This window comes from Muscardinus avellanarius (assembly GCF_963383645.1).
Source record: "Muscardinus avellanarius genome assembly, chromosome: 8".
NCBI classification, from domain to species: domain Eukaryota; kingdom Metazoa; phylum Chordata; class Mammalia; order Rodentia; family Gliridae; genus Muscardinus; species Muscardinus avellanarius.
The window spans coordinates 61,450,918-61,477,833 of NC_137794.1; the positions used below are offsets into that span (position 1 = coordinate 61,450,918).

Genomic DNA, 26,916 nt, shown 5'->3' on the forward strand with positions numbered 1-26,916 from the left:
AAGAAATCTTGGAGAATTCCTATGCTTCAGGAACTAAGGAAGGATGAGTAACCAACGTTAAAGAATGCATTATTATGTCCACAAATAAATAAGAGGGGTCTCAAAGAGACAGGTAAAGAAGCCTCTATACACATGCAAGTGGGGGCAGAGAATTCCAACAGTGCAGTGTGAGAAATGAGAAACTTAAGGCCAGTAGTTGCCTCTTCCATGGGCTTTTATGGTACTTAATATAAACCTCTAGTTTGGCAGTTGACAACAAGGACATAGATGCCAGGCATGTGCTGTTTTCTCATAAAAACTATGCAAAAACAACTAATAATATCTCTTTACAAACTAGGGAAATTAGAAAGGAGGCTTTAAAAAGTTAAATAATTACTAGTCACATTAGTCAATTAGTAATAAAATTGTCAGGAGTAAACAGAATTTGGACCTGCCAGCCCAGCTCGTTTATTCTGTGCAGCCTTACCATTTAATTACTGCGCATAGCACTCCCTCACAAGGCTGCAAAACCATGGGAGCACTCAAGCAGAATCATCTGGCATGCCTGAACCCAAAGCATAGCTGATACAGAACAGGTCTTGAAAGAGGGGAAGATGAGCAAGCATGGTGGCGCACGCTTGTAATCCCAGCATTTGGGAGGCTGAGACAGGAGGATTGGGGTTTGAGGCCAATCTCAGCTACTTAGTGAGGCCCTTTGCAACTCAGTGAGACCGTATTTCAAAACAAAGCATAAAAAACAGGACTAGGGGGTATAGCTTGGAGGTAGAATGACCCTGGGTTCCATCCCAAGTATCACAAAAAAGGAAAAGAAAAGAAAAAGGGGAAGAGGAGAGAACGACCAGCTTCAAGAATTAGGGCTGCAGGCGCTCCATCTTACGCATCTCCCCCAAACAGACCTACTGCCAAACTTTGTTATGGCTCCTTGTTATCCATTTGCCACCGTCAACCATTCAGCGCTGAACTCCTGGGTTCCTCTTCCTAAAGCGTAACAACTGTCCACATGAAATGCCCCGACACATTCCAAAACATATGCTGAGATTTGTTATTTTAATACTTTGTTGTTAGCTGGGCGTGGTGGTGCACACTTGTAGTCCTACTACTTGGGTAGTTGAGACAGGAGGATCTTGGGTTCGCAGTCAGCTAACTTAGTGAAACCCTGTTTCAAAGTAAAAGAACAAAACAGGGCTGGGGGTGTAGCTCAGACGTAGATTGCTCCAGAGTTCAATCCTCAGAAACACACACACACAACGAAAATAAAAACTACGTTAAAAAATACTATTGATAAAAATTATGCCACATCAAAGGATCGATTCCTTAGGTTTTAGAAAGAACTAAGTGTTTCTTCACTTGGGAGAACGGTCTGATTTCACCCTGCATTAGTGCTTCTGAGATAAAGTTGCCCTCACTTTGAACAGATGGACAGCCAAGGTGAGAAAGGAAGACACTTTTGAGATTTAAGCTTAAGAATTTAGAACTCTAATTTATACTGATGCTCTTAATTATAGTCACTTGATAAAGTTATAATTCAGTATTGATAAAAACGACTTATTACTTCCAAAAGATCATCACCCACACGTAGGTTCAAACCCCCTAATATAAAGCTGAGTGGAAAGAATGAATCCTCCTAACAGGTTCAAGGCCAGCCTCAATGACTTAGCAAGACCCTGTTTCAAAATAAAAAATAAAAAGGGCTGGGGTATAGCTCCAAGATAGAATGCAACTGGGTTTCACCCCTAGTGCTGTGTGTGTGTGTGTGTGTGTGTGTGTGTGTGTGTGTGTGTGTGTGTGTTATAATTAGCTGGGCATGGTGGTGCATGCCTATAACCCCAGCTACTTGGGAGGCTGAGGCAGGAGGATCACAAGTTCAAGGGCAGCATGGGTAACTTTGCAAGACCTTATCTCAAAATAAAAAATAATAAAAGAGTTGGGAGTATAAGTCAGTAGTAAAGTGCCACTATGTTCATTCCTAGTACCACAAAAAAAAAAAAACCACAAAAAACATGCAGACAACTGAAATAGGAAGACTGACTATGATATGTAGATCTTTGCCAAAGAAACAGAAATACTCTGGTCTTTCATACCATTTTTTTTTAATGCTGACTGCAATCTGCTAAATTGATTTTGTGACCCATTAATGAGTTGCAGTTGCCATTTCTTAAAAAAAATCAGTGACTTAAGTCATAAAATATGATAAAGTTAAAAAATCTAAAAATATAATGTAAAATTTAATAAAAATAAAATTATCACCTTTAAAAACAGAAAATCTGTCCATACACTTGCACAAATTTAGCATTGTAACAAAGCATTAAAAAATGTCGTGGGTTGCAGGTATTGATCACTGGTAGAATGATTCCCTAGCATGTAAGAGGACCTAGGTTCTATCAGCAACACCACAAAAAGAGAGGGGAAAAAAATCATAACATGGCAAAAAAAAAAAGTTAAACAAAAATAATATAAAATTGTATACATAACATCTCAATTATGTTTTTAAAATATGCATAAATATATATAGATACACACACATACAAACAAGCCCATGGACAAAAACTAGAAATATGGGAAAAGATTAACATTTCAAATCTGGGTGTCATTCATTATACAGGGTTCAATACACAAGATAGTCTTGCATTTTTCTGCGTGTTTGAAATATTTTCTTCAAAGTATGAAAGAAACACAATAGGAAGAAAATACTACTGAATGTGAACAAGTGTCAACGGATTTCTGGATTAAGGGTGATTTGTTTTTCTGGCTGCATACACGAGTATAGCTCTCTTTTTAAGTCTGGAGAAAATGACTATATTTTAAAAAATAAAAATAAAAGGCAGATCAGCTGTTTTTCTCATTGGAAGAAAAAAAACTAACCCATAGTTAATGAGCTCCAGAGCTCACGTTGAATAGCTTTTGAGCTCCCACATTTCACCTTTAATTTTTCTAAGATTTAGACAGAGGGCCAAAGTTTAAATGGTATCAAAAAAGAGATGTTAAAAACGTATATATTTAGCAATTTGATAACAGTGATTTTATTCAGTTATAAAAGAAACAAATTAATAAGAAAATGGTTTTAAAACACTATAGTTTTAGAGAAACTAATAATAGCCTGTATATCACAAATTTTATATATAAAATTAGCAGGAGAACGGGAGGTTAATTTCCATTGACAAAATGACCCAAATTGTATTATTACTGCCATATCTATCCTGAGCCTAATTGTACTAGACTTGAAACAACTTTAGGGCCCGAGGTGACCAGCCTTTAGAATCTGGGAGCTACAGCAGTCATTGACATGGCTCCAGGGCCAAGGCACATCCCACCAGAATTAAATCCCCAAGGCACAGCAGGGCCAAGAAACTGCCTCACCAAAGTCCTCCCGAAGCTGCAATTAGGTTTGATGGGCATGTGGTAGAAGACAGGTGCCTGGAAAAAAAAAAAAAAGAAAAAAAAAGAAAAGAAAAGAAAAAGAAAAAAGGAAGGAGAGAATAAAACGGGGGTAGGGTGTAGGGGTTATTGAGCAGGGGGAAAATCAAGCAAGGAGCTTTTCAGAAATGGCTACTAACCATTAGTCATTTACTGAAATATGATGGAAGTGAAAAGTATAAAATAATGTTATAAATGATCACATTTGTGGCCAGCCACCTCAAAATTAAACATACCACCAGAAACCAACAACAGATATTTCTCCAACTAAAAAGATAACTGATGAGTTGTTTAAAATACTAATAGAATGAAGTGAAGCCATTAAAAAAAAAAAAAAACCCTAGCATTTTGGTTACTCTTAAAATGACTCACATGTAATTTTTATGTACAGACCCCCTTTGCTCATATTTTTAAAAGATCAATTTAATGTTGAGGCAAGGGGATAGAAAAATTAAGTGTTGGAATACAGGTTTCATTATCCTGCACAGACACACGAGACTCAGCACCACTCAAGCAGTGACACTGGCTAAGAGCTAATGCACTGTGAATCACACTTCCCACCGTCACAGTCCGTCTGTGCAGAGTAAATCAACCAAACAAGAACGAGTGTTTCCAAGCCCTGAGTGCTTCTCTCAACTCTCAGACTCGGTCTCAATAGACTCTGCCTCTCAAATGTAACACAACTGCTCTCAGATTCATCTTTTTTTAAATCATTTTCTGTGGTTTTACTCACTCTTATAAGTAGATATGTTCATATAAGTAGAATGTCTTGATGTAAGTAATGAATATTTAGAACCTGGAATATCAGTCCTATTAGCTAATGATTGTGTAAAATACACAGTATTTATATTTGAACAAATTGAAACGGACAAAAATGTAGAAGGTCATTTGACTAGCATTTACATAACATATTACTAAGCAATGAAAGCCAAATGTAATAGATATAACAGCAGATGGAAGAAACCAGCAAAACTCAGCAAGTTGGGGGGTGGTATATGTTATAGAGAAATAGATAATACCTCAAGGGCAAATTAGGTGGGGGAGGATGGCAAAGGAAATACGACAGCCTTTAGCAAGAAAAATGTGTTTGAAAAAATGGCTGGAAAAACATAACATTATATTGCTGCAACATGGTGGTTCAGAAGTACAAAAATTTTAAGGAAATCTCATTTCTTTTTCTAAAGTCAATATGATTCAAGGTACAGAAGGCCAAGACTTAAGGGAACCAGAGTGACAGGGGCCGCGGGCCACAGAGTGCTTACGTGCCTTTCCCATGTGCAGAGTTTTCACTAGAGAAAGATTCCATGATTAGCTGCCTAAGCTCAAAGCCATTAGCTCTCATAATTACAAATGTTGCCACCCAATTAACACTAAGACCTTACAGACATCTAGAATGGCCTCCAACAGGGGTAGTAAAGGGGAAGGATTACTGCAAGAGGAGCCTCTCTCAAATTATGTGTGTCAACAGAAAAGCATAATTCGGTTTTTTAAAGTTTCAATTACATGGCACCTAAAAATACGATGGCACCCTTAATGAAGAGACACAGGTTAGCCTATTCAAGATGAGCCTCAGAAAACAGTAACATTTGCTCTATTCCAGCTCTATCCCAGCAGGTCCAGGGTCTGGGAAGAAATCTCCCATTCACCAAGACTGTCAGTAAACTACCTAGGGAAGACTGTCTCACTCACCACAGTATCCCTGACTAAGTGCCTCTCATCTGAACTCACTGACAACCGTCTTTGAGATGGTCATAATCTCCAGTTTAAAAAAATTCTCTATCTACATTTATTTCAGTATGTTGACCTGTAGCACGATGTTTACTTCATATTTTTACACTGAAATGTTTCTGTTAGTACAAAGGCTACTTTACCACAAAAACAAATAAACAATAGTCCAAGAGCCTAAATGCTACTAATTAATACATTAGGGATCTAATCTTGGCCACTTTGTCCTAGAAGGGTAAAAGTAATAAACCCAAATAATAAAATCTCCAATGCCTATTGAAAGCACAGCTCCTAGTATATGAATATGGAGCTGGGGACTGAGGATTGAATCCAGGGATTCTCTCCACTGAGCTACACCCCTTGCCCTTTTTATTGTTCATTTTAAGAGAGGGTTTTGCTAAATTATCCAGGCTGTCCTCGAACTTACAATCCTCTTGTCTGAGCTTCCCAAATATTGGACTATACGTAATATGCCATGGTGTCTGGCTCTTTGTACTTAAAAAAAAAAAAATGTTGTTTAGCTGGTCATGGTGGCACATGCCTGTCATCTCAGTACTTGGGAGCTGAGATAGGAGGATTACAGTTTTGAGCCCAGACCCAGCAACTCAGCAAAACCCTGCTTCAAAATAAAAAATAAAAAAGGGCTGGGGGTGTAGCTCAAAGGTACAGCTCCCTTGGGGTCAAGTCCCACTATTAAAAAAAAGTTACTCAAACCTCACACAAGTTTGTAATGTACTATTTTTGTCCTAATTTTTACAGATGGGGAAATCAAAATGCAGAAAAGTAGTAAGTGCTGGAAACATGATTCTAACCCAGGTATGAGGACTCTAGAACCTACAGGTTTTCCCAGCCTCCCTTTAAAAATAATCTCAAACTTTCGGGCAAGTTGCAAGTATAGAACAAAGAACTTTTATTTTCTTCAAGCATTTAAGATTCAATTGCTGACCTGGTACCCTATCATCCTGAAATACATAATAGTGTATATCCTACAAGAACAGACTCTTAATAGCCACAATACAACCATTAAAACTAGGAAATCAAGCCAGGCATGGTGGCTCATGTCTGTAATCCCAGTACTTGGAAGGCTGAGACAGAAGGATCACGAGTTCAAGGCCAGCCTCGACAACTTAGTGAGACCCTTGGTAACTAGAGAGATCCTGTTTCAAAATAAAAAAATAAAAAAGGGAGCCAGGTGTACTGGTGCATGCTTGTAATCCTGGTACATGGGTGGCTGAGACAGGATCGTATAGATACTTACTGAGGCCCTGTTTCTAAATAAAATTAAAAAATAGGTCTGGGAGTGCAGCCCAGAGGTAGAAAGCCCCTGGGTTCCATCCCCAGGACCACAAAAAAAAAAAAAAAAAAAAGAAAGAAAGAAAGAAAGAAAAAAGAAAAGAAGAGAAAGAAAAAGAAAGAAGGGCTGGGGGTATAGTACAGGGAAAGAATGAACATGCACATGCGAAGGGAAAAGAAAAGAAAAGAAAATCAACAGAATATACTACTACACCTAAAATCACTCCACTTGACAAATTTCACCAATTATTCAAAGAAGATCTTTTATAGCAAAAACGATTAGTTCAGAATTATACACTGCATTTACTTTGCCATGTCTATTTTGTTTCCTTTAATTTGGAACAGTTCTTAATCACTCTGACTTTCATAGCCTTGACAATTTTTTTTTCGTACTGGGGACTGAGCTCAGGAGCATTCTACCTTTAAGCTACACCCCCAGCCTAGCCCTATTTTATTCTAGTTTGAAACAAACTAAAAAATATCCACTTAGTTGGTGAGGGTCTCACTAAGTTACTGAGACTGGCTGATCCTCCTATGATTGACCATTTTTGAAGTTTTCAGTATCACAGAAAAAAATCTAATTATTCTTACACAGGTTAGTAATAGAAAAACCAGAAAGAATAACCTTGGCTTGGCATTTATAGATGAATACATGCAAATATATGTTTAATATACTAAACTCAGTAGAAGATTCTAAAGTTCTACTAAAAATTCTTGTTTATGAATATGTAATTTTAGTACAACTTATGCTAACTACTATTTCATTTCTTTCATTATACTGCAAAACAGTGTCCAAAATTCTGGATATAAGAAGGTTATCAGACCAGAAAGTAGCTTGTATTAGAAATGATGGTGATAGGGGCAACAGATGTGGATACTAAACAGTGGTATGCCAATTGTTTAGCAAGAAAAAATTAAGTTGACTGGCTCATATAGAGCAGTGGTTTTCAGGGGAGTGACCCTCCCCTACAGGACTTTAGTAATATCTACAAATATTTACAACTGTTGAAGCCTGAGGGGACAATACTAGCATCTAGAGGGTAGAGGCCAGATTGTTTCTGAAAACCCTACAACATTCCTAAGGGTCACCCACAAGCACCAAGTTTGAGAAACCCTGACTTAGACAATGCATGTGTACTTCTAAGACTAACTATATAGTATTATTATAAAGAAAAAAATCAGGTAGGGTATACAATGCTAATTGTATACCCTACCACATACTATGTGCTGAAAATGCACTAGTTATTACTATTATCAGTATTACTATTGTTACTCATATAGTTAATGATTTTTGGCTTTATTGAAAGATGGAATAAATGCAATTCTATTTTATCTACCCCAGTGTAAAAAATATCAAGAATAATTTTGAAGACACTGAAAAGTAAAGAATTTTTTTCAAAGAAAATTGCAAAAAGCGTTTTGAGCCTATATAGAAACCAGGTTTATATAAACAAAACATTTGGATGTACAAAATCATTTTGGTTGGATTAGGGAAAATTAGTTCTAGATTAGTAAGTATATATTTTACTTCTTTCTTCCCTAGGCAAGATTCCCAGGTATTTTAGTTGGCTTTTTCATTGCTGTAACCAAAATACCCAACAAGCACAACTTGGAGGAAGAAAGTTTATTTGGCTCACAGTTTAGAGGTTTAGTCCATACTCAGCTGGCTTCAAGGCAGAAACTGCTGCCGCAAGGAGTGGTGGAGGAGCTTCACTAGACTCAGGGGGTTGGAAAGCAGAAGGGGGCTGGAGTCTGAGCAGAGATACAGTCCCTAGCCAGGCTCCCTGTGACCACCTTCCCTAGTCATGCGCCAGCTTGGAACCTGGCTGCATTGCCTTGCATATGAGCTCCTCTGGGGAACATATTATATCTAAATCATAACATCAGGAATATCAGCTGATTATATTTCATTATTATAACAAAGTATGCTTTAATAACCACACTTTTAGAAGTCTAAATGATTCTAAGGGCAAGTACCCTCTTGCTGTCATTTTTCTCTAACTAAATGACAGCACTAACTAAACATGGTCAGCCATTGTAATTACATTAAAACCACTTTCCCTCCCCAGATGCTATGTGATTATTTCTGTTATCTTTTCAGGCTCCTTTTTATTGTTATACCAATAAAAGGTTTTTCTGAAGAAGCAATGTATTTGCCTATAAAAAGGCAATTGGCAGCTGGGCGTGGTGGCACATCTTGTAATCCCAGCATTTGGGAGGCAGAGACCGGAGGATCTCAGTTTGCGAACAGCCTCAGCTACTTAGTGAGGCCCTTCACAACTCAGTGAGACCCTGTTTCAAAATTAAAAGACTAAAAAATAGGGCTGTGGGTGTAGCTCGGAGGTAGAATTATTCCAGGGTTCCATCCCCAGTACCACAAAAAATGAGACAACTGGCACCCCTCAATAGGATTATGTTAACATTTTCTTCCTAGTTCTTCAAAATACCAAAGATTCTCAAATTAAAAGTCCCTCAATTTAATTCATGAAATCCTGAGGCAAAATATCAGCCCAGACATAAATGAATTTAACCAAGAAAAGACTTTTAGAAAATGACTGGAAATTTTTTAATGCATTTTTCTATTCTTTCCCCCACCCCCCCAGGAAAAAGCTTATGACTTTAAAAGATTCGAGAATTTAAGCAAACACTCAGTGGTTTTGGAAATGTAGTTTCCATGACAACCAACATGGTCTTCTTTATATAGCATTATAAACAGATGGTAAAGAGTGGTCATGTTTGTTTCTTTGCCAGTATATCAATATAACTGCTGTAATACTGTATTGAACACACTTAAATGATTTAATAAATTTAATATACTAACCACAAGATGTAGTAAGTAATTCAAATGAATATAATTAACTAGTATCTGGGTTTTTTTTATTACCCCTTTTAATAAACACATGAAGATCTTGAACAGTGAAGTCACTATACTCCTTACAGTCAACAGTCTTCCTTGGCAAGACATTGCACAAATGTTTTCTCAGCACTTGCCATGCAGGGCATAGAACCACAAATATGAATCTGATGAGAGCAAATAATGGACTGAAATAATAAAAGCCTTGTAATTATACTCCTTTACCATCTTTTCTTAAGGAACAAATGAGAAATTAAGAAGCACAAATAGTTTTCTTAGAGTAAATGATAGTTTATAAGGCAAATGGTAAAATGGTAATACTTGTTTAAAAATCAGATTCCATGCCAGTACATAACAGGGGCTTTTAGAAACACAGGTGCTGTGAATTCCACTGTGGTCACTTGCTAGGTACTATTTGCTAGAAAACCAAAGCAGCCAAGAAGTTATAAATGCAATTAGTCTGGCAGAAAATGTCTGAACAGTCAATTCCTGCATGTATTATTTACACACTAGAGGTAGCAAGCGTGTATCTGGAAGTCAGAAGAGGCTAGATATATAGGAGGCTACAGCTCTACCAAGGCACTGGTAATCTTACTAAGCTCATTTAGAGGCCTTGATATATATTCCAAGCTAGGTTAAAGAATGCTCACCTCTAAAAAAGTTGGGACAGTATTTATTATTTTAATTATGTAAATTATTTTGATAATACTCATTAAATATTTGGTAAATGATACTTGTCCTAAATTCTCCCTCTCATAAAATCCTATTTCATGCAAATATCTCTACATTTGCTGATTTTTATCACTTATAAACTCTTTGTATGTTTCTTACACAAAAGTTCACTAGAAGAGATACTTCACTGTGTATGGGATAGGAATACAGAAAAGGGATATGAATACTGGTGAAAGGAGTGAATTTGAGTGATGTATCGTGGTTCAAAAATTTTCCAGCTCTTAAAATTCTAAAGATTTTAAGAGCTGGGCATGGTGGCACACACCTGGGATGCCAAGAAAAGAGGGCTGAATGTTCAAGCCCAGCCTCAGCAACTTAGCAAAAGTCTCAGCCACCTAGTGCATTCTGTTTCAAAACAAAAATTAAAAAGAGCTGGGGGTATAGCTCAGAGGTAGAATGCCTTTGAGTTCAATCACCATTAAAACACATACACACACACACACACACACACACACACACACACACTTACACACATACACACACACAAACAGATTTTGAAACTAGTAGAGTAGAAACTGTTCTAGATTTACATTTGATTTAAAAGTGGGGAAATGTTTTCTAAATTATCTTAAACTACTGTAAACTTCATAGTTTACCAAAAACTCTTCCATCATGCAAGTTTAGAAATTATCTCTGCCTGGAGTACCTAAGAAAGCATGTCTTTTTTTTCAAATATGAGACTACAGCATCTCCAACCAGGTATGAAGCTCATCCATTCCACAAACAAGCAGCGAGCAAGCATCCTTACCTCAGTGGTTGGCAACCAGAAGCCTTTCCTAAGGGTCTTCAGTTTGCCTTTGTCTACAGCTCTTAAAGTGTGGGGCACGACACTGAGTGTTCTTAGTTTAACTTAGCTTCTTCTAAGAGTGCCCATTTAAGAGTGATTATCACTGAAACAGAAGTACCTTAAGAGCTTTGACTTAATAACACTCACATCCCAGCCTATGCCATAGGTGTTTGTGTGTGGAGGGGGATGATATATGTAAGTATTTTAAAATATTTCTCAGAGGCTGCAAATATAGCTCAGTAGTAGCATGCTTGCTTAGTATGTGCAAGGCCTTACTTAGGTTTGATTCCCAGCACTGGGAAAAACATGGCCTCAGGTGTGATTCTAATACGCAGCCAGGGCAAAACAAAACAACCAAAGACCTAGGGGGCCATGACCCATGTTTCTATTTGCCCTGAATGAGCAAGAGATCTCAAATTGCCATTTCACCTCTACAGGACACACAGTTCAGTACTAGATTTGCTTTTCATTAGAGAGACACAAAACTGAAGAAAAAGAGATGTTGTCCTGAACTAGTTGGTATAATAAATTTTACTATAAAAGAATTCAACAAAATACATGACCGAGGGGTGAACAAACTTTCCCCATGAACTATTCCAGAGTAATGTCTACCTGTTAGCCAGACTGTCATTATCAAGCAGACTGGTGAAAAGTGAATTTATTTCCATCCCTTTGGGGATCCACTTACAGTGTTTCAGCTGGTTGTGATGTATTCTCCCCAATGGACAAAATAAATGATTTCTGGGTTTCCTGTGCACTTACCAGATATTCTGAAGAACTGCCTGAAATGATCAGGGTTGTAGTTCTCATTTATTATTTCACAGATACCATATTCTCTTTTTCAAGAACGACCTGAGAACTATCACCAAAAAGTAATGAAAATTCAGGTGTCTGGAGCAGGGAAACCTCCAGAGATAAGAATACCTTCCACATCCTTCTGCAGCACATATTCAAAACATGTTTCAAAAAACCTGTTAATACACTGTCATCTAAAAAGAATGGAAGTGAATGCTATAGATCACACATATTATTTCAAGCCATACATTCATGACAAAATTCTACCCTCTAGAAAGACACTTAACATGATAGATTGTGTTAATCGTTCTTTATCAATTTGGTTTTCTCTTTCCAAATTATTTATAAGAAGACCGATGATGTATTTGCTTGATATGAAATAATAAATACAAATAACTACAGACTCTCTAAATTGTCAGTGATGGAAAAATACAAAGAGGCACAATTAAGTAATCTTGGGGAATAAACTGCGACCATGGAATTGTTTTCTACATTTGTTTTTTTTTTTTTTTTTTACATTTCCATTGGCTATTAAAATTTCCATAAGACATTTATTCTTTCTTTGAGAAAGTTTATTTGGCTATTTGTGTATCTGGTGCTTATAACTGATGTTAATTTTACATCAAATCCCATAACAACATAATTGAGGTTTAATTCTAAAAAAAAAAAAAAATTCAAAACACACTGAACAGGAAAAATGCCACCCTAATGCATTTAGGAACAAACAACCTATTAAAGAGAATAAGTGTGTCTGGCAGAATTCTAGGGATGACAGAAAACAAGAGGAAACAACATTTCTTAATGTCATTTAAATATGCACACAGGAGACAGGGAGATGTGCTAGGACAGAGAATCAACAGGAACTCTTGTCTTCCTGCACACATAATTGGGCTTCATTTATAATAACAAAAGAGGTGTCTTGGGACCCATTTATATAGGCTATTAACTATTATGAGCTGCTGGTATCCAAATTTATTTTAGTTCTAGGCAATAGATTAAAAATAAATACAAATTTAAAGTCCATCCATTAGCATGTGAAAATAATGCCTAGCTTTACAGAGTCTAATTTAATACAAAGGTATTTGTCTATGGTCCTGATAACAGGAGAATACTGAAGTTCATATATGACATTTCCCAAATCCCCAAAGATCTTAAATGTTATTTGGATGTAAGAATAAATGAACAGCTTTTTATCTTGACTTTACAAAATTAAACAAGCTTTCTTTACTAATAACTTATATTCAAATGAAGAAATAATGATACAAACATAATCCGTCTTTTAAAAAGTAGGGGAGGGAATCACACACATATCAAACTCCAAAATTCAGCACATTTCAATACATTTTATGTGATTTGTTTTAAAAAGCATGAGAAAAAAAGGTTATCCCCTGCTAAGTATTTACTGTCTCATCTATAAACACTAAGAAAATAAACATTTAAACCATTTCAGGATCTTTATGTTTCATTAAAAGCAATTTAGGATATTAGAGTTGGGACAGCAGCAGGGATGATGTAGTCCAAAACATGCTTTTACAGAAGAAGAAAATAAAATGCAACAGGCTAGAATAAGTAATTTAGCTATTGCAACAGCAATATTTGGGCCACATAAGTTGTCAAAATACTACTATATAATAAAATCAATATAATATCTATCATGTTTTATTCTTAGTATATAAATTGTGTAAGCCAAAAGTTATTCTAAAACCATTATCAAATTTCATACTTTCCAAAGACCTCAACTATACTAAAGGTTTATTATACTGGAGATTGCTACAGTGTTAGATCAAGCAAGTCTACATAATATACAAAGGGGAATTTCTTCTCCAGCCTTTTGGCTAAGATCAAGTGTATTATTTTATCAGTTTAATATACAGAGAAAAAAATACTGGCCTTCTCTGTCTCACACATCTTCCTTTGTATTCTGTCTTCTCTAGCTGTCATACCTGCTAAAGCATGAGACTCTGAAGAATCACTTCTTAATGAAAACACCTCATTAAAAATGTGGGGCACAGGGCACGTGGAAATACACTGGAAGAAGACACCAGGGGAGAAAGATGGAAAGAAATATTTGAATCAGTAACTAAACATGAATTGGCTTAGGATCAAATGTTTCTAAGAACCTAGAGGTTCTACAATGAAAACACACAATAAAACAGACTACAACTGATGAATTTGGGAGTCATAATCTTCATGAAGACAGTGCTGCTTATTTTGGTTTTGACTTCACTTGAAAAGTTACCAAGTGGTCTCCAGTTCTCACACTCAACAACTTGTTTCTTTAACAGTGTAAGAGAGCAGTCTATTTTCACAAAGGAATGCCTACAGACTGAACAGTTCTCTTAATACTGTTTTGTTTTGATTGGTTTAGTGATACCTCCAACATTAGAAATTTGGACATAATTCACTATATCTGAATTTACATACTGGGCAGTAGTTCCCTTAAGGAACAGCATTTTAAAGTACATGAAATTTAATTTCAAATGTTAGAGGTATAGCGATATCTGATTTATATAGAGGACAAATTATTTTTAGTTGGAAAAACTGCAATGCCAAACAATTTTGCATTTAACGATATAACTTACATATATTATAATATTCATGATATACAATAAATACCCAAATCCTAGTTGGAAACTTTTCACTGTGAAAAAAGTTAGAATTTTAACAAAATGGTGCTTCACATTTGTGGGGTATGGGGACTTACTGGGAATTGAACCCAGAGGCATTCTACCTGAGCTAGATTCCCAGGCCTATTTTAATTTAATATATATATTTGCAGTACTAGGGATAGAACCCAGGGGCATTCTACCTCTGAGCTATACCTCCAACACTATTTTGTATTCTTTATTTTAAAATAGGGTCTCGCTAAGTTGTAGAGGTCTCACTGAGTAGCTGAGGTTGGTCACAAACCTGCCATCCTCCTGTTGTTCAGTCTCCCAAGTACTGGGGTTACAAGTGTGTGTCACCACGCCCAGCTTACTTTATATTTTGAAACAGGGTTTTGCTAAATTGCTGAGGCTGGCCTCCGAACTGTGATCCTCCTGTCTCAGTCTCCTAGTGCTTCATATTTTAAAGAATATTCTCATTTTTCAAAAGTAAACATGACAATTTGACAAATGATATTAGACCTGTTATTAATAAGCTTAATTTCTTTGATAGTCCTTAAATAATTCTAAATATTAAAAGTAAACACAATATGATTGATAATAAAACTATAAATATAGAAAAAACAAATAGCATCTAAACTTTAAGTACATATCATAGACATTTTACACAGGTACAGAATTAATTTAATGAAGAACTCTTTAGTTAACTATAACAGGCAATATGCTGCCACAAGCTACAGAGGAAAACAGTTCTGCAATAATAGGTGCTTTCTGGCCCATTACATTTTTCAATTTGTGTTTTGAGAAAAATATTTTCTATGTGACCCTACAAATGTCTTTTCTCTAAAGTATTATCTTATGTAACAAATGACTTATGTTTCTCCACAATGGAAATTAAATTCTCCCCCAAAACACTAAGCAATCAAGACCTTAATTATAAGTTATATAACATAAAAATACAGGATCACACATGTAACATAAATTACGTAAATAACTCAAAATGCACAGATATTTCCAGCTATTATTATGATGAAATGAGTTGTGACAAATTCTCCCTCAAAAATCAACTATAAGCTGGGCATGGTGGCCCATGCCTATAATCCCAGTACTTGGGAAGCTGAGACTGAAGGATCATAGGTTCGAGGCCAGCCTCAGCAACTTAGCAAGATTCTGTTTCAAAACAAAAAATTGTTTTGAATCCCCAGTCCACTCCCCTAACCCCCCACAATCAACTATAAATCTGGACAAAACAATCATCAGCAGTAACTTGAGTACTCTGCAATTTAACCAAGAATACAGACTTCATGAAAACTCCTGAATTTCAGCTAGCAGCAGTATGAGTGGAAGACACACCTGTCAGAAACCCTCCCACCTCCATCCCCTGGGTCAACAGAGTTGGAGCAGGGTTGGCAATGAAAACCAGCAGCTTTCTTATCTTTGCCAGAGGTGGGACTCACTTGATTTGAAGCACTGTTAGTAAAATAATGATCTCTGTGGCAAGCAAACAGAGATGGCTTGTGGCTCCATAAATATAAATAAGCATCCCTGATTGGGGCAAATAGCAGATTAACAGATTAGCCAGGGAATTTCAGCAGTGGGGGTGGGGGACTGACTTTTTTACCTTTTTCCTAGTCTTAGGTGGAAAAGCTTTACCCTTTACTTTTGGCTCTAGGTATCTCATAGACGTCTTTTGTTGGCTGAAGAAGTTTCCTTCAATTCCTCATTGTAATGAGAGTTTCCACGGTGCAGAAAGTGCTGGATTTTTAAAGTGATTTTTCCACTTTTTTGAGATGGTAACATCTATTTTGTATTTTAATCCATTAATATAAGCATTGTATTAATTGATTTTTTATCACTAAAAACTCTATTCTTGGGATGAATCTCACTTTAATCATAGTTTATAGGCCTTTTGGTATGTTGCTGGATTCAGTTTGCTAATATTGTTGAGGATTTTTCTGTCTATTAAGGATACTAATCTGTTACCTTCTTATGATTTCTTTGGTGTTAGGGTAGTACTGGTCTCATAAAATGAGTTGGGAGTTTTTCTCTACTTTCTGAGAGATTTCGTGAAGAATCAATATTTATTTTCAAAATATCTAATAGTACCTGCCAAAAAAACCCATCTGGGCCTAGGCTTTTCTTTGTGAGAAGGTTAATTTTAAAAATCAACTTACTGCCAGGCATGGTGGCGCAAGCTTGTAATCCCCGCACTTGGGAGGCGGAGACCGGAGGATGGCGAAGGTTCAAAGCCAGCCGCGCTGGCTTAGGAGACCCTGTTTCTAAATAAAAATATAAAAAAAAATAGGTCTGGGATTGTAGCCTGGAGGTAGAAGGGTTTCCAGGAACCCCAGTACCACCAAAAAAATAAATAAATAAACTTACTTAAAAAAAACAAATTATTTGTTATAGATCTATTCATATTCTTATATCTTTTTGAGCCAGTTTGAAAATACATAACTAGGAATTTGTCCATTTTATCTAATTTGTCTGATTTGTTTGAACATGGATGATTATAATATTCCCTTCTAGTCCTTTTAATTCCTGCAGGGTCAATAGTGAGGACCACTCTTTCATTCTTGATATACACCCATGTCTAGGAATATATCTCTTTGTGTTTGTCATATAAACTAAGACCAGTTGAGTAGTTTAATTCTATAAATTAATGTAGTTTTTATTGTTAGGTGTGTGTGTGTGTGTGTGTGTGTGTGTGTGTGTGTGTGTGTGTTTTGCTGGGGACTGAACTCGGGGTTTCACATATGCTAAGCAAGTGCTCTATCACCAAGTAACTCCCAGCCCCAAATTAATATAGAAGGTAAGATGTTGGCTTTCATACCCAGCTAAATCTACTGTATTTCTAATTCCTTGCATTCATCAGATCATAATGAAATGAAATTAGAAATCAACAGCAAGGAAAACTACAGAAACTATATGGCACATGAAGATTCAATACTTTCAAGTGATGACTGAGTCACTGATAAAATACAGGGAAAACTAAAATTTTTAGAGCCAAACAAGAATAAAAATATAACCTATGAAATACAACTTCTAAGAACCTATGGGATACAATGAAGGCAGTTCTAAAAGAAATGTTTATAGCTATGAATCACTACATAAAAAATAAAAAAATAGCTGGGTGTGCTGGCGCATGCTTGTAATCCCAACATTTGGGAGGCTGGTACTGGAGGACTGCGGTTTATGGACAGCCTTAGCTACTTAGTGAGGTCCTTTGCAACTCAGTGAGACCTGGTTTCAAAATAAAGAATTATAAAAAATAGGGTTGGGGATGTAGCTCTGAGGTAGAATGACCCTGGGTTCCATCCCCAGTACTGCAAAAAAGGAAGGAAGGAAGGAAGGAAGGAAGGAAGGAAGGAAGGAAGGAAGGAAGGAAGAAGGGAGGGAGGGAAGGAGAAAGATCTCAAATAAACAACCTAATGATGTTTCTCAAGGCCTTAGAAAAACAAGAACAATACAATCCCTAAACCAAAGATCAGAGCCAAAATTAATGAAAAAAGAGAAATAAAAATATAAAAGGATCAATTAAAAAAGAGTTGTTTTTTTTAAAAAGTTAAACAAGATTGATAATACTTTAGCTAAACTAACAGAAACAAAGAGAAGATCAAATTAATATGCTAAAAGAGCTGGACATGATGTAAATCTGCAATCCCAGTCCTTGGGAAGCTAACACAAGGGGACTGATTACAGGTTCAAGGCCAGCATCAACAATTTAGGGAGACCCTTAGCAACTTTGCAAGATCCTGTTTTAACAAAAAGAGTTGGGATGTAGCTTGTAGGTAGAATGCCTCTGGGTTCAATCTTAATACCAAACACACAAGAACAAAGCCGGGCGTGGTGGCGTACCCTTGTAATCCCCGCTTGGGAGGCTGAAACAGGAGGATCTCACAGGTTCAAAGCCAGCCTCGGGTACTTAGTGAGGCTTTCAGCAACTTACTGAGACCCTGTTTCCAAACAAAAATATAAAAATGGGTCTGGGAGTATAGCCTGGAAGTAGAAAGCCTCTGGGTTCCACCCCAGTACCACCAAACAAAGAAACAAACACACACACAAGAACAAAAACAAAACAATAAGAAACAACAAAGAAGAAGAAAAAAGGATATTATAACAGATACTCCTGAAATCCAGAGGGCCATCAGAGACTATTTTGAAAACTCTGTATTTCAAAAAATTGGAAAATGTAAGACAAATGGATAAATGCCTAGATGCATATGAACTACCAAACCAAGAGGATAGAAAAAACCTGAACAGACCAATAACAATGAAATCAAGCAATTAAAATAAAAAATTAAAACCAACAAAGAAGAGACTAATAAATTCATGGCTAAATTTTACCAGATCTTTAAACATCAATACTCCTCAAATTATTCCATTAAATAGAAAGAGAGGAAGCACTTACAAATTCAGTCTATAAAGCGAGTGCCGCACTGATACCAAAACCAGATAATACATCAAGCAAAAATAATTACAGACCAATATCCTTAATGAGCATAGATGCAAAAACCTTTAACAAAACACTTGCAAATGGAATTCAACATCATATCAAAAATGTCAAGTGGGTTTCATCCCAGGGATGCAAGAATGGTTAAACATTTGTAAATCAATGAATGTAATACACTATGTAAACAGAATCAAGGACAAAAACAACATGATCATCTCAATAGCAGCAGGAAAGGCCTTGGACAAAATTCAACACCACTTCATGATAAAGCTAGGAAAAAACTAATGTTAGAAGGAACTCACCTCAACATAATAAAAGCTATATACTACAAACTCAAAGCCAACATCATACCAAAAGGGGAAAACTGAAAGGATTTTTCTCTAAAATCAGGAATCAGACAGAGATGCCCATTCTCACCACTCCTATTCAATATAGTGCTTGAAATTTTAGCCAGAACAATTAGGCAAGAGAAAGAAATGAAAGGGATAGAAATAGTAAAGGAAGAAGTCAAATTATCACTTTCTGCAGATTATATGATTCTATACTTAAAAGACGTAAAGTTTTCACCAGAAGACTTCTAGATCTGATAAACAAGTTTAGCAAACTGTCAAGATATGAAATTACCATTAAAAAATCAATGGCTTTTCCATACAGAAACAGTGAACGCAGGAGAAAGAAATTAGGCAAACAATTCTATCCACAATAGCCTCAACAAAACAAAACAACCTTGAATATAAAGAACAAGATTAAAGGTCTTTCATCACCTAAACTTTACTTAAGGCAGTATAGTACTTGAAGATGGCTTGAGGATGGCCATACAGATCAATGGAACAGAGTTTGAGAGTACAGAAATATATCCTTACATGGCAAGATAATCCGAGGGAAAAGAGTCTTGCCATTCAAGGGTATTTGGGGCAAATGCATACCTAAGCATTTATTTTATTTATTTATTTATTTATTTATTTATTTATTTATTTATTTATTTTTGGTGGTACTGGGGTTCCTGGAAGCCCTTCTTCCTTCGGGCTACACTCCCATGGGCTACATTCCCAGACCTATTTTTTAACTTTTTTTTATGTGGAAACAGGGTCTCTTAAACCAGCGAGGCTGGCTCCGAACCAGCGCAATCCTCCTGTCTCCGCCTCCCAAGCTCTGGGATTACAAGCGTGCGCCACCACGCCCGGCTTACCTAAGCATTTATAAAAAACAATACTCTAGACTTTTACCTCACATCATTAACCAAATTAATGCCAATGAATCATAAGGCCTAAGAACTGACACTATAAATCTAAGGGGAAAAAACACTCAAGAGAATATATCTTTGGCCAGGGTTTCTCAAACTCATCATTACTAATCTTCACACAGATAATTCTTTCTTGTGAGGGGTTGTCTGCTTCACTGTAGGATGTTTAACAGTATACCTGGCTGGCCTTTACCCACCAGGTGCCAGTAGCAATCTCTATATACAATGTTGAAAATAAAATATTACTCCAGATATTGCCAAATTCTCCTGAGAAGCTAAATGACTTCCAATTACAAACCACTAGGCTAGATACTTTAGATAGAATACCAAAAGCATAATCAGCAAAAGAAAATTGAGCTTTAATCAAATTTGGAAGTTCTCCTTCAAAAACCCTGAAGAGCCGGTTGTGGTGGTCAACACCTGTAATCCGAGTACTTGGGAAGCTGAGACAGCAGGATTGCACGTTCGCAGCCAGCCTCAGCAACATAACAAGATCCTGTTTCAAAATAAAAAATAAAAATGGGGCTGAGGGGATATCTCGGAGGTAGAACACCCCGGGTTCAATCCCCAGTAACTCTCACACACACACACACACACACACACACACACACACACACAGCCTGGCATGGTAGCGCACGCTTATAATCCCAGCATTCAGGAGGCTGAGAAAGAGGATCACAGTTCATGAACAGCCTCAACTACTTAGTGAAGTCCCTTGCAATTCAGTGAGACCCTATTTCAAAATAAAGAATACAAAATAGGGCTTGGGGGTATAGCTCGGAGGTATAATGCCCCTGGGTTCCATCCCCAGTACCAAGAAAGAAAAGAAAAGAAAAGAAAAGAAAAGAAAAGAAAAGAAAAGAAAAGAAAAGAAAAGAAAAGAAAAGACAAGACCGGCCACACTACAAACTGGGAGAAAATATTTACAAATCATGTATTTGAAAAAATTATTGAAAATATATAATAGAACTTTTTACAATACAGTAAGACCATTCAAATTTTAGAAGACCTGATTGATAGATACCTCATCAAGAAGATATAAGAATGGCTTATAAACAGGATATCATTAATAATTAGGAAAATGCAAAGTAAAACCACAATGAGATGCCACTATAATAAAAAAAAAAGATAATACTAACAAATAGTGACAATGGGAAAATTGGAACCTTCATATATTGCCAGTGAAAATATTAAATGGTACTGTTACTTTAGAAAATAGTTTGGAAGCAGGGAGCAGTGGTACAGACTTTTAATCCCAGCATGCAGATTGAGACAGGAAGATCACTTGAATCTAGGAGTTCCAAACCAGCGTAGGTAACAGCAGCATCAATTTGAAGTCCGGGTATTTTTAGCACACATTACTGGAAGAAAATCGGGTAATTCAGACAATACACACCAGTGATTATTCGGGTATGTTTTGGTGAAAGTATCAGCAACTCCTTATTCCATCATTTACATAAGATCACCTTCAGAAGTGGTCCCAATTTAAAAAAACATGACCATGCAAACATCTGAATACACTACCAAATTTTGATTTCCACAAAGAATTCTATCAAGCAAAGCTTTTTGGCCTGTAGTTTCCATTGGAAACCTTGCATTCAATAGCACTGCAAAATTAAAGAATCTCCAAATGTTGAATTTTAAGTCTGTTATTTAAGCATAGTTGGAATGTATTTAAAAGATAAGGAAGTACATTAATAAATTTTTAATTTCTTCCTCTCTGGTTACAACGCAGAGTATTTAAGTATCAATTTTGTTCTTTCCCCATTTAGCAAACATCAATTCTAGACTTATAGATAACAACTCTAGAATAATTTATCACCTCCTCTCAAGTAGCAGAAGATAAGATCCTTTGTAATGATGCTAAGAAAATCTGGGTAGCTCTGAGCTCCAGTTTCCAGGTCACAATCAGAGCAATTCTCCTTTTTATGACTTTAAATACAGTTAAAACAAATTCTTTAAGAAAATGCCAATAACTAGAAACCAAAGGAAAGTATACTGAATATGAGATTTTTCCTATAAGACATCAATAAGAAAGACTTATTTTATGTTATCACAGCTATTCAACTCAGGAAAGTGGGCCAACTTCCTTTTACCAGAGGACTGGGGTATATAGGAAAAGAAAAGTAGAATAGTTTCGTTTCTCTTTTTAACTTCCACATAAAGAGAAGAAAAGAACTAAGACTAAGTTGAATGTAGCAAAGATTAAAAGACAAAGAAATTATCTGCAGGTTACATATTCCTATGTTTTTATTCACATCAGCTGATGGATTGATTTTGTTTTCCTACTAAACAATGATTGTAGTTCTTTTCTCAAAGTAAATGCTAAATGCTCCCTAGCATTTTGAATCACAACATTTTAAAGTAAAAATACTCCTGTGGGATGTAAATTTGACAACAATATATTTATAAGAATGAAACAAAAGAGAGAGACAGAAAACTTCTAGACCAAGAAAAACCTAGCTGGGTCTTAAAGCACCTTAGGGTCTAGGATGCCTTAAATGCTAGTTTCTGAAGGAGTTACTTACAAATCAACTAAACAATATGTCAGAGGGAAGAGACCTAATATGAGTTGGTATCCTATTCTAATGTGGGCATATGCGAAGTATACATAATCTCATATAATCTTCCTAGCTACACCTACAGGTATTTTTCCCCCTCACTTAGCGAGAAGAGATTATTTTGATAAATTATTGGAGATTGCTTGGCTAGAGCTGTCTGCTAGCCTTTGGCTTATGCCCCTAGCACAGGGGATTATATAACATTCTACTGACTGCTATATCAAGGGATGTTAGGACTGATGTCATTATTTCTTTCGATTTTCCAAACCATTGTCCTATTAGGCTGGAAAAAGGATCATCTATCCCTGAGTTTTCTGCTAGTTTGGCTGCTAATGTAGTCAGACTTTGTAGAGCTTTAGTTATGGTGCCATCGGGAGCTATATTGTTTGAGATAAAGGTATAACACTGGTCACCTATCGTGACATATATTCCTCCCCTTTCTGCTAAGATCAAATCTAAGACTAACCTATTTTCCCAGGTTATTTTGCTGGTAGTATTAATTGGTTATTCCTTTGATGGCATCTCAGATATAGTTGAAAAATTTCTGTTGATAGTAATATATATCATTTTATACAATCTATGTTTTTATTAATAGTGGGCCACCAAAACAATACTGATTCAAACCCCACAGCTATCTGATTTCTAGTCTTAAATTCGTTGGCAACACCCCTTTGAACTCCAATGCAATCAATATATATATATATGGGTTGAATGACCTGTCAGGGGTTTGAGTCATATCTCTTTTGGCTCTAAATTGGGTCTCTTTAGGAGTATGACTTGGAGAGTGAAATGCCAGAGTGAAAGAGATAGCCAGTTATACTAGAGTGCAAATGGCCCGTAAGGTCTCAAGTCATGGTCCTCCACAGTACCACAAGATGTTTGATAGGGCAACTGCTAGCATGGACTGATTCTCTAGCTCCTCAAATGTCCAGCATTCACTACAGCCAGTGACAATGCCCAGAAACACTATCTGACTCTCCCACCTAGCTAGGTATGAAGTATGGTTAGTATTTGGGGCTGGAGGCTTGACAGTGTTTAGAGGCTCTTGTTCTGAACCCTGAGTTTCTGGGGACAGGAGGTCTTACAAGACTCGATACACCATGCAAGGTTGTCCTGAAAGGGGGCTATCATACACTTAACTCCCTCTGGGTCTGAGGTCCATCTGAGTGGAAATGGTACCACTTGAGGCTCCAGCCTTCCTGCCCCACAAGAGTAACAACTGTTCTAGTTTAAGGTGCAAAGAGAATATTTAATACATTTTGACCAGGCATTTGTTTCTCTATATCCTGTCTTGACCTCTATCATCTGGCATAAGTTCTTTATATTTACTATAGCACCATTTTTGGTTATGAGGGGCTGAGTTAAGGGGTCGGCATTAGCACCTGAGGTTGAATTATTGGCTAATAGAAATTTTCCCAGGGGATCACTTCCTGATATAACTGCCTCAGGACCATACCAATGTTCAATGGGAGGTCCTGACTTTTCAGGCTTAAGAGTTAACCAGAGTAAATTATACTGTAAGTTACCCCAGGTTTCAAGGAGAACCCCTCCTCACAGAGATCTCCTTTCTTTTAATCCCACATAGCTTCACATAGCACACTGTTCATTCTCCATATTGGGTGGTGTACCAGACCTTGCTCCAACTGGAGAAGTGGAGTTGGTTTGGATTATTGGTTTCATTCTCCAGACTGGTTCTGGGCAGAGATACTTATGTTTAAAGGATAGCTGTCTCTGGCTAGCCAGATCAGCACAAGACAGGCCTTGATCAGCATTACACTTTACAGTTAGGGGGCATTCTCCCATGGTTACATTAATAGTTAATCAGGCTGGATAAGAGCTAGCTCAGACCTGGAGGCTTAACAAAACCAAAAACAAGAATGACTTTAGTCTTTTTACAGTTAACTTGAGAGAGTCTATTTCTCCTGAATAGGAAGTGGAGCTCCTTTAACCGTGTAATGAGTACAAGCTTTTCTGTGGTGCAAACGGCCATTTTGGTCATAAGTAGCATCTGATATGTTCCTTCCCAAGCTGGCTCAAGCTTGTCCTCCTTCAGGTCTGTATTAGGATGTAGTCACCAGGTTGGTAAGAACACACCAGAAGTTCGAGAGGCAGGGCTTGGGCTGGAAGTCCTTGGACCCTTGGTCCATGCATGTTACCTGGCTGTCACGGTGCTTGCTAGGCCTCTTTCCCTGTGTTGTCAATCAACTTTTCATTCTGGATCTGTCACCAGCTCCAGAGATCACATGGTGCCCCCTTGTCTTCAGGCCACTGCAACAAGGTGGTAGGACATTTGTCTCCTCTAGAGAGAGGGCCCTCACTACTCAAGAGTAGTGTTTTATTCCTGTTACAGGCCACCAATTTTGCTAGAAATGAATTTTCATAGTATCATAAGAAAAGACAGGTGTTTGAACACAGCTCAGCAAGGCGATATTACTTTTTGCAAAAAAAGGATGTGCTAGCCAGGCATGGTGGCGCACACTTGTTATTCTAGTACTTGGGAGGCTGAGACAGGAGGATTGCAGGTTCGAGGCCAGCCTCAGCAATTTAGTGAGGCTCTCAGCAAACTAGTGATGAGTCTTGGGGTGTAGCCTAGTTAGCAATCAATGGAGACATGACACTTTTTTTTTTTTCCCTGTACTGGGGATTGAACCCAGGGCCATTCTACTTTTGAGCTACACCCCCCAGCCCTATTTTTATTCTTTATTTGGAAACAGGGTCTCATTAAGTTGCGGAAGGCCTCACTAAGTAGCTGAGGCTGGCCACGAACCTGTGATCCGCCTGTCTGAGTCCCCCAAGTACTGGGATTATAAGTGTGCACCACCATGGCCGGCTAACATGATACTTCTAAATACACTTCAAAACTTAATTTGCTTCAAAATATATGGAGCAAAAACGGATGGAGCTGAACGAGTAAATATCAAATGCAAAATTTCAACAGTCTTATCTCAGTCATCAATAAAAGGAGATAGAAAATCAGTAAGGATACAGAAGACCTGAACAACTCTATCAATTAACTCAAACTATGAGGCGTTTTTAGGAATTCCACCTGACAAGAGAAGGATCCATATTCTTTTCAAGAACATGCGGGGCGTTCACCAAGAGAGACCACATTCTGGACCACATAACAAATCCCTGCAAATTTAATAAAAGTGAAATCATATGGAGACTATCCTCTGACAATAACAGATTTAAACTAGAAATCAGAAAAGAAAGATATTGGATGTCTTCTGTGATACAACCCAGTAAAGGAGTAGTAGGGTCTGAGATAATACAGACTCGAGATCCAGAGCACCTTAAGTGAAGCCATAGTGACCCAAGGGAAGAACCCAGAGAAGGCACAAACCTCCGAAATCATGGGAAAGAGGAATAATACTGGAGCAATGAATGTGCACAACCCCACAACATCAGAACCTGATAAAACAGAAAATCAGAGATTTCTAGAAGATCAAATCAGGAAAATAACTGTAGAAATAATAGAAGTGCTTCGAAAAGAACTCAGAGAGAGCCAAAAAGAGATAAAGGATGCAATTAATGAAGTAAAGGCCTCAATTCAAAGCACAAACAACCGATTAGAACACATGGAGAACAGAATCTCGCTCTTAGAAGATGAGCAATCCAAAAATGAATGCATAGTTTCTAATCTAGAAAAAGATATCCAACAGCAGGAATCTGACATTGAAGAAATATGGGCCCATCTTAAGAGAGCTAACCTAAGAATAATTGGAATAGAGGAGGGAAAAGAAAGTGATACCAAAGGGATCAACAATCTCTTCAAGGAAGTAATAGCAGAAAATTTTCCAAATATAGAGCAAGAGGTTGATACACAGATCCAGGAAACTTATAGAACTCCCTTTAGACAGGATCCGAGAAGAGGATCCCCACGCCACATAATTGTCAAAATGACCAATGTGGAAGCCAAGCAGAGAATCTTAAAGGCAACAAAAACAAAGGGCCAAGTGACATTCAGAGGCAAACCCATTAGAATCACTCCAGACTTCCCAAACCAAGTCATGAGAGCCAGAAGGGCTTGGAGTAACATATTCCAAACTCTGAAAGAAAACAATTTCCAGCCAAAAATTTCCTATCCAGCAAAACTTTCTATCAAATTAGATGGAGAAATAAGAAGCTTCCATGACAAACAGAAACTGAAGGAATTTATGTCTTCAAAACCAGCGCTAGAGAAAATACTCAAAGAGATTAACTACAAAGAAGAAATAGGTAACACTCACCAGAACCAGAGAAACAAGAGTTTCCATCCAACAGACAATTAAGATTGGTTATCTGTGGAGATTCATTATTTATGTTAGTCTTTTACCTATCTCTAAATGGTATTGTTTGCCTTTATTGTTGTTAATTTTTAGGATTTCTAGTTGGAATATTAATATACCTTCAGATATAGCATTTGGAAATATTTTATCCAATTCTATTAGTAACTTTTAACTCTGTTTACATT

General features: G+C 37.0%; 1 protein-coding gene and 1 pseudogene across 2 annotated transcripts in view; one reads left to right on the forward strand and one right to left on the reverse strand.

Annotated features, from left to right (window-relative positions):
* PDSS2 (decaprenyl diphosphate synthase subunit 2) overlaps positions 1-26,916 on the reverse strand; it is a gene marked incomplete at both ends in the record, with an annotated part of 286,459 nt that overhangs the window by 211,138 nt on the left and 48,405 nt on the right. The window lies entirely within an intron of this gene.
* The window catches only part of LOC308266363 (cytochrome c oxidase subunit 6B1-like), a 64,138-nt pseudogene that overhangs the window by 6,060 nt on the left and 31,162 nt on the right, over positions 1-26,916 (forward strand). The gene's annotated exons all lie outside the window — the stretch shown is intronic.